We start from the raw sequence: 8,405 nt of genomic DNA, 5'->3' as shown, positions 1-8,405 counted from the left end.
GATGATGATAAGAGTGATGATGACGATGACAAGAGTGATGATGATGATGATGATGATAATGATGAGAAGTGAAGATGATAATGATAATGATGACAAAAGATGATGATGACGATGAAAGTGATAATGATGATTATGATGATGATGAAAGTGAAGATGATAATGATGACAATGACGACGAGAGTGATAATGATGATAAAGACGATGATAATGATAAAGATAACGCTAAATTCATCTCTAAGTTAAACCACTGAGTAATACCAGGCAATTTCACACCAGTAATACCAATTCTTACTATACCTCACACCACCTCTTCCTGTATTGCACCAGATCTGCAACACACTGCAACACGTGCAATTAGGGATGGGAAACTGATTGTTGTGTGATAGTGTAATTACGCTCTATAAATCGCTGGGGGAGAGAGAGAGAGAGACTAAATATTATTCCTCTCATCTGTCTGTCTGTTTGTCTGTCCGTCTATTATAGGGCTACACTTCAAGATAACCTAACTTTTGACACATACGAGTAGAGAGATAGATAGATAGAGAGAGAGAGAGAGAGAGAGAGAGAGAGAGAGAGAGAGAGAGAGAAAATTACATTATTATTCCCCTCCTCTGTCTGTCAGTCTGTTCCTAAAAAGCCCACAATTTTTAAGGTAACTAAATAGAAAAAAGCCTGACTTTACATATTTCCTACGTCAGGGGGTGTGGGGGTGACCATGCCCCACTCAACCCCCCTTTTCCCCCAAAAAATAAAAATTGTCCCGTATTCTCGTTGATCAAGGAAGCTCCATAACACTTATTTCTTAGCGATTTATTATATGCAGCTATTAGCAAGGCGAGGCGATATGGTTGCTGTCAGCGTGTGTCTCTGTGTGCGTGTATGTATCTGAACACTTATTTCTTAGCGATTTATGATATGCAGCCATTAGCAAGGCGAGGCGATATGGTTTCTGTCAGTGTGTGAGTGTATGTATCTGTTGCCAAAATATCTCGAAAAGTTGTGGACGAATTTTCACCAAACCTTTAGGAAACAGCAATTTTGTGGATCTATAGAAACCTATTACTTTTGATGAGGAGTTGATTAAAGGCGACCGAATGCCAGCAGTCACATTTTATTTTTATTTTTTTATGGATTGGCTTTTTGTGAAACGGGATGACTGAATGCCGTAGAGGTTTTTTTTTCTTTTTTAATATGTTTTGTAGGTAGCAAGTGCCTTGGCCAACAACATACTCTGGCGGGCGATCAGCATTAGGCCCACGAATTCCTTTACTTATCATTCTAAAATCAACATACTCTGCATCAATAACGTACAAAACGATATGACCCAGCCGTATCGAAAAATAAATCGCTAAGGAAGAGGTGTTATGGAGCCTCCTTACCTGACGAGAACTATGGACACTACCACCTCGCCCCTTTCCCCCCTCTTTTGGCGTCCTCCTAACAATTTTGCAGGTGAGGTCACAGGACGAGGAAAATAAGGTCAGTAAAATTAACATCCTTGACCTCACAAACCTTAACAACCAGATCACCTTCTTAATGCATCAAACTACCCAGGACCTAAAACAACTCTTAACGACTCAATTACACTCTATAAAACACTTCCTAACCACCCAATTAGACTGCTCCACTAACAGCTCCAGCCTCTCGTAATTAGACAGCGATCCATCACCAACAGGAAACATACTAACCTCAAATGGGTGGAAAGTATAAGCTGAAGTGGGAATATATGTCTTAAGTAATTTCCTAGATGAGAATGTTAGGTCCCTCTCTCATTCTTATAAGCTGAGGTGGGAAAATTCGTCTAAGTAATTTCCTAGACGAGAATCTTAGGTCTCTCTCTCTCTCTCTCTCTCTCTCTCTCTCTCTCTCATTCTTATAAGCTGAGGTGGGAAAATTCGTCTAAGTAATTTCCTAGACGAGAATCTTAGGTCTCTCTCTCTCAAATGGGAAAATTTGTCTAAGTAATTTCCTAGTTGAGAATGTTAGGTCTCTCTCTCTCTCTCTCTCTGCAATTGATCTTCATTTCCCTGCAATCATGACATGCAATTAGAAGGATTCATGTATTATCCACCTACCTATCTATTTATCTATCTGTATATCTATCACCTCGATTTCTCTCGGCCTATCTATCTATCTCAAACTATTTCTCTCATTGGCACTTTCACAACTAGCGAATACTCTCTCTCTCTCTCTCTCTCTCTCTCAGTTGAAGTTCCCACCGGTCGCTACAACACCGTCCCCATCAGACAATAATAAACGCTACTTATCTCACTCTAGATGACGTTGAGGGAGGGAGGGAGGGAGGGAGAGAGAGAGAGAGAGAGAGAGAGAGAGAAACAAGGCCAATAACCAGAAGGGCACTCACTAGAGCATGAACATCCGTCACACCACATTAAGCTGGTATTTAGAGGAGGTATTTAAAGAGGGTATTTAAAGCTGGAATTTAAAGAGGGTATTTAAAGCTGGAATTTAAAGGGAGGTATTTAAAGCTGGAATTTAAAGGGAGGTATTTAAAGCTGGAATTTAAAGGGAGGTATTTAAAGCTGGAATTTAAAGGGAGGTATTTAAAGCTGGAATTTAAAGGGAGGTATTTAAAGCTGGAATTTAAAGGGAGGTATTTAAAGCTGGAATTTACAGTCGCAGAGGTGGTAATTAATGCTGGAAAATAAAGATAAATATGGATAAAATAGACAGACAGATAGATACATAGATGGAGATGGGCAGTTAGATAGGTCAGAGAGAGAGAGAGAGAGAGAGAATTAGAGCTATCTCACTTTATTGCACCAGGCTCAACCACGAGAGCTTGTGTGTTGGGAAATAACGTTACCTGAAGTCATCAAGCTGAGGTGTTTATGTTCTCTCTCTCTCTCCCTCTCTCTCTCCTGCATAATTCACTCTCTCTCTCTCTCTCTCTCTCCTGCATAATTCACTCTCCCTGCGCCTCTCTCTCCCTCCCTCTCTCTCTCTCTCTCTCTCTCTCTCCTGCATAATTCACTCTCCCTGCGCCTCTCTCTCTCTCTCTCTCTCTCTCTCTCTCTCTGAACTTATTCCTTTCTCCATTCCTCTCACCCTCCATTGTCCTCTCTCTCTCTCTCTCTCTGTCCATTACCTGTCAAGAGCAAGTGCGTAAATATCCCCCCGTGTCTCTTGAGGGGAGGGGGAGGGGAGAGAAGGAAAAGGATGTGGACAACGTTGGAGAGGTGGGAAGGAGAGTGGTGGGGAGGAAAGGGGAGGGGAGGGGAGAATAGAAGCGGGGAGAGGAGGAAGAGGGAGTGGACAGTGGGAGTTGGGAGATGGGGAGGAAAAAGAGAGAGAGAGAGAGGGGAAGAAATATGAGAGGATGGTGGGGGAGAGGATTTGAATACGGAGGAGGAGAAGGAGGAGAAGGAGGTGGTGGAGGAAGGAAATGGAGGAGTGAGTGAAGGAAAGAGGAAGAATGCGAAGGAAGGGAGGGGGGAGGGAGGGGAACAGGATGTGAGGAAGGTGGGGAGGGGGAAGGAGGGACGGAGGGGAGGAGGTCAAAGTTACTGGGGAAGGAATACAAAGGAGTACAAAGGAAAGGAAAGAGCAATATATGATCTTTATTGATGCTTCTCAGTCCTTTATTACGAGTTTAATAAATGATAAAGCAATAAGGCTCTCTCCCAACCCACCAACCCCCCCCAGCCAACAGTGTCCGAAAAAACAGGAACAACAAAAACAAAAACAAAAATAAACAGAAAATGAAAAAAAATGAAAAAATCTGAAAAAAATTGAAATAAAATAAAATAAAAATAAAAAAGATCAAAGAAAAATAAAAAAAAATGAAAGAAAAAACGAAAATACCGGAAAAAGAAAAACTAGTGAATCTTAAAATGAACAGAATTTATACTCTACATTGTCATGAGAGAGAGAGAGAGAGAGAGAGAGAGAGAGAGAATCACCTACACTATATCAGACCAAACATAAACTCCAGCGCTCTCTCTCTCTCTCTCTGCCAATCCTGACAAACATCCCTAACCCCCTTCTGCTCAGGTGATGGCCAGGTGTAGTCAGACAGGTGGGTTGATCGCACTGATTTTCTTCCTGTTAATTTTTACCTTTCCTTCCTTCCTTCATTCAATCACTTTCTTTCTTCTTCCATCCTTCCTTCCTACCTTTATTCATGCATTCATCTTTTTTTCTCTCTTTCTTCCTTTCTTTCTTCTTCCATCCTTCAATCATTCCTCTTTCTTCCTTCTTCTCTTCATTGCTTCCTTCCCTCCCTCCTCTTCTCTACTTCCATTCTTTCCTCTCTTTTTCCCATTTCCCTTCTTTCATTTTGCTTCAAAAATCTTCTCTCTCTCTCAGGACAGAAGTAGTGGGTCCTCCCGTGGATTCCGATGCTTATCTTCTGACCTGCACCAGAGTTTAGCATTAACAATCTCTCTCTCTCTCTCTCTCTCTCTCTCTCTCTCTCTCTCACACACACACACACACACACACACACACACACACACACACACCTACACTTTCACCTTAACTGCTCTCCTCTGATTCTAGTCCCGACACGCGCTCCTTCAAGCCTTCCTTACGGCATCTGATTCGCGGCAAGGGACAGATTTACGTGGGCCGTATTCTCGGTTAAGGCAGGTCCCTAACACCTCTCCCTTAGCGATTTATTCTGCTTATTACGAGAGCGTGATGTTTACTTTGTTAAGCGTGGGAATGAGCGACCCGACATGACCCGACCCGACATGACCCGACATGACCCAACCCGACATGACGCGACATGACCCAACCCGACCGACAAGCAAATCAGAGGCTAATAACTTTACTCCTATGTTAAGTAAAGTTAAAATTCATTTTGCATGCCGTCCATTCACTTAATAAAGTTTGTTATCGACTAAAAACTCAATAGTGTAGTTTAAATTGTGTGTGTGTGTGTGTGTGTGTGTGTGTGTGTGTGTGTGTGAACCGTATATATAATGCTGTTCCCTTTCAGTCTCTCTCTCTCTCTCTCTCTCTCTCTCTCTCTCTCCCTTATCTCTAATCCCTCACCCAACATGATCCCGGGGGAGGGGAGGGATATTAACCACCCACATCCCCCCAAAATAAATCGCTAAGGAAGATATGTTACGGAGCTTCCTTAATGGGCGAGAATACAAGTCTTTTCTGTAACAAGTTAACTGGAAAAGACTATTGCTTCTTCCTATCCTTTGTACTCCTTTGAATTCCTTTGACGAGAGAGAGAGAGAGAGAGAGAGAGAGAGAGAGAGAGAGAGAGTAACATGATAGTCTTACTGTCAAGGATGTTTGGATTAGCATAAGGTTAGGGAGGGGGAGGGAGAGGGGAGGGGAGGGGAGGGGAGGGGGGAGGGATTAAGGGGAGGGCAAGGAGTCTGGAAATCAAGAATGTCTGGATGTTACCTTATTAGTTTCTCTCTCTCTCTCTCTCTCTCCCCCAAATTATTACCCCTTGTGCAACTGTGAACAACTGTGTGTGTCTGCACATCTTACACTTTATTCCTGTGTGTGTGTGTGTGTGTGTGTGTGTGTGTGTGTGTGTGTGTGTGTGTGTGTGTGTGTGTGTGTGTGCAAATATTTCTTCAACTAGTGACACTTGTTTTGGTATATATAGACAGACAGACACAGACACAGATAGACAAACAGTTATATAAACAGACAGACAGACAGATAAATAATACAAACATACAGACAGACAGATGAAATTGCCACAGAAAGAGCGCTTACGGACGGATCCAACTGTGCCACATTAGACACTGCCCCTCCTCTATGTGTCTATGCAACTTTACAAAGATCCGATAAGAATAAACACGCAGGTATCATTTTTTTTTTAAGTTTTCCCCACGATAAAGATAAGAGATAAGAATTCACCCCCCCCAGCCCCTTAAGACCTATTTTGATGGGAAATTATGGGCTTGCAGGGTTTATGGGTATATATATTTTTATTTTTTTATTTTTTATTTTTTTTCAGAACGATTGGTGTAAAATTGTGACCTGTACAGACAAACAGACAGACAAACATATGGAACTGACCTACAGGCTTGCCGAAAAAGAATGACAGATGGATGAAATGTGAGGTAGGTCGAGGCTGACAGGGATAGACTGGATAGGCACACACACAGATTGACACCACACACACACACACACACACACACACACACACACACACACACACAGAAATAATAGGAGACGGATATGTAGGCGGAGGAAACAAGAAAAGATGAAAAGAGGAGGAGAAGGAGGAGGAGATGGGGGGGGAGGTTAAATCGCTCAGTGGTTGGTCTGACGGTCCTGAATAGACCAATCAGAATTTAAAGACGTCCTATTGTGGTCTTGTGATCGCTGGTCTTCACCCATCTGGTCCAATTATATGATTCTCCTTAAACCAGACCATCTCACTCACAACCATCCTCTCTCTCTCTCTCTCTCTCTCTCTCTCTCTCTCTCTCACACACACACACACACACAACTTATACGAGTAGTGTTCCTCTCCATTATTTATATCCTCCCCCTCCTCCTCCTCTTGCTTCTCCTCTCTCTCCTCCTCCTCTTGCTTCTCCTCTCTCTCCTCCTCCTCTTGCTTCTCCTCTCTCTCCTCCTCCTCCTCCTCGTTCTTCTCTTCCTCCTCCTGAAGCTAAACCAAATTTAATTATATATCTATCCTTCCCATTACAAAAAACTAAAACTAAAATCCGAAAAAAAAAAAAAAACAGGCGTCATTGGACTGAAGAGGTTAAGGAAGATGGAGGCTGATTTGACTAGTAACCAAGGAGACTCTAGTACCTCAAAGCCCACCAAATTTTACGCATGGCAATGATCCCTAACCCCCTTCAGCTCAGTGGATGGCCTGGTTAGATTGGCGGCCTAATCTGACTAGTAACCAAGGAGACCCATATTGATTTGACTAGTAACCAAGGAGACCCACACCTTAAAGCTCATCTAATCTCACGCACGATTCAGTAAATTGACCCAGTACCCTCGGATGAAACAGGATGGTGAAATATTAACAATGTGGTACCCCGCCCAGGTAAACACAGGCGCCTCAGATCCAAGGCTGGTGTTCTTAGTGTTTTTCATATATTACTGTTGTGGTAGGTGGTGGCGACCATCATCCACCCACTTGATGTAGAGCTGCCTACTTCATCCTTAGCCTTTATCATTCTTTTTCTGTGTCTGCCCTCCTCACTTCATATTTCTCTCATCTTTCCTGTCACTTCTTATTGCTTTTCTTTCCATTACAGGTGGCTTTACATTGAGTAACAAGCCAAATGGTTTCCTGTGAGCCAGGAAACCATTTACTACGCTGGGTGGTAACCATATAACCAAACCATACGTGCTCCTTACGTGTCAACAAGTGGGTTGGTGGAGGATTAGCGCCCCTCCCCATAAAATAAATAACTCAAAGTCAAATGGCCACCCCTTACGGGATTGTGGCGTCTGGCAATGGATGGATGGCTGGCATCTGATTTTCCCTCCACCTTCCTGACTGGTAGAGTAGTTCAGGAAGGTGATGGGGGTAGTTCGGGACCTGGCTCTATTTTCGCGATAAAGGGCATTTGTGATCATATACACCCCAGGTTACCTAACGTGTGTGTGTGTGTGTGTGTGTGTGTGTGTGTGTGTGTGTGTGTGTGTGTGTGTGTGTGTGTGTGTGTGTGTGTGTGTGTGTGTGTGTGTGTGTGTGTTTTGGTCATATTAATCTATATTGCCTACAGTTAAATATAATGGCATTTTTTTTTTTCATGTACTTTGGCTATTGGTATACAGTAGGCAATGATGAAAAACTGGTGGAACATTTCAGTTTTGTATGGCCTGATTTCAGTGGGAATAAAATTTTTGAATATTTTCTTTTTAATATTCCTTACAAAATATCTTCACTTATAATTTCATACATTTTGCATCAAACTGAAGAGAAAGGGCTACACAACTTATGTACAAATGTTTGTTTCAATACAGATGTTGTAGGTGTATCTGGTGAATTTTCTAAATACTGGAGTAGGGTCCTGACACTGAGGTGGTGTTAGCAGCGAGAGGTTTAAAAGCTTTGTCGATTAATGAAGAGGCGAGAGATAAGCATGAGAGACAGGCAGAGGCGAGAGATAAGAGAGACAGAGTGGCTGAGATAGGAATACACTGTGGGTGAGGCGCGTCTTATCTCTCGCTGTCCTTCCATCTCACTCTTATCTCTAGCCCTGTCTCTCAAAAGCCGTCTTTTTTCTCTCTTGTTTCTTTAATTATATACCTCTTTCCCTTGTCTTTTGGTGCATGTCTTTGTTCATCTCTCTCTCTCTCTCTCTCTCTCTCTCTCTCAATATATACGAGTATATATATACATATATACATATATATAGATAGACAGATAGATAGACAGATATAGATATATTATATATATATTATAGAACGAAGGAAGGAAAAACAAA

This window comes from Coenobita brevimanus, chromosome 112, assembly GCF_032717465.1.
Source record: "Coenobita brevimanus isolate Jiangsu-jjx chromosome 112, ASM3271746v2, whole genome shotgun sequence".
In the NCBI taxonomy this organism is placed as follows: domain Eukaryota; kingdom Metazoa; phylum Arthropoda; class Malacostraca; order Decapoda; family Coenobitidae; genus Coenobita; species Coenobita brevimanus.
This window is presented reverse-complemented; position numbering follows the sequence as displayed.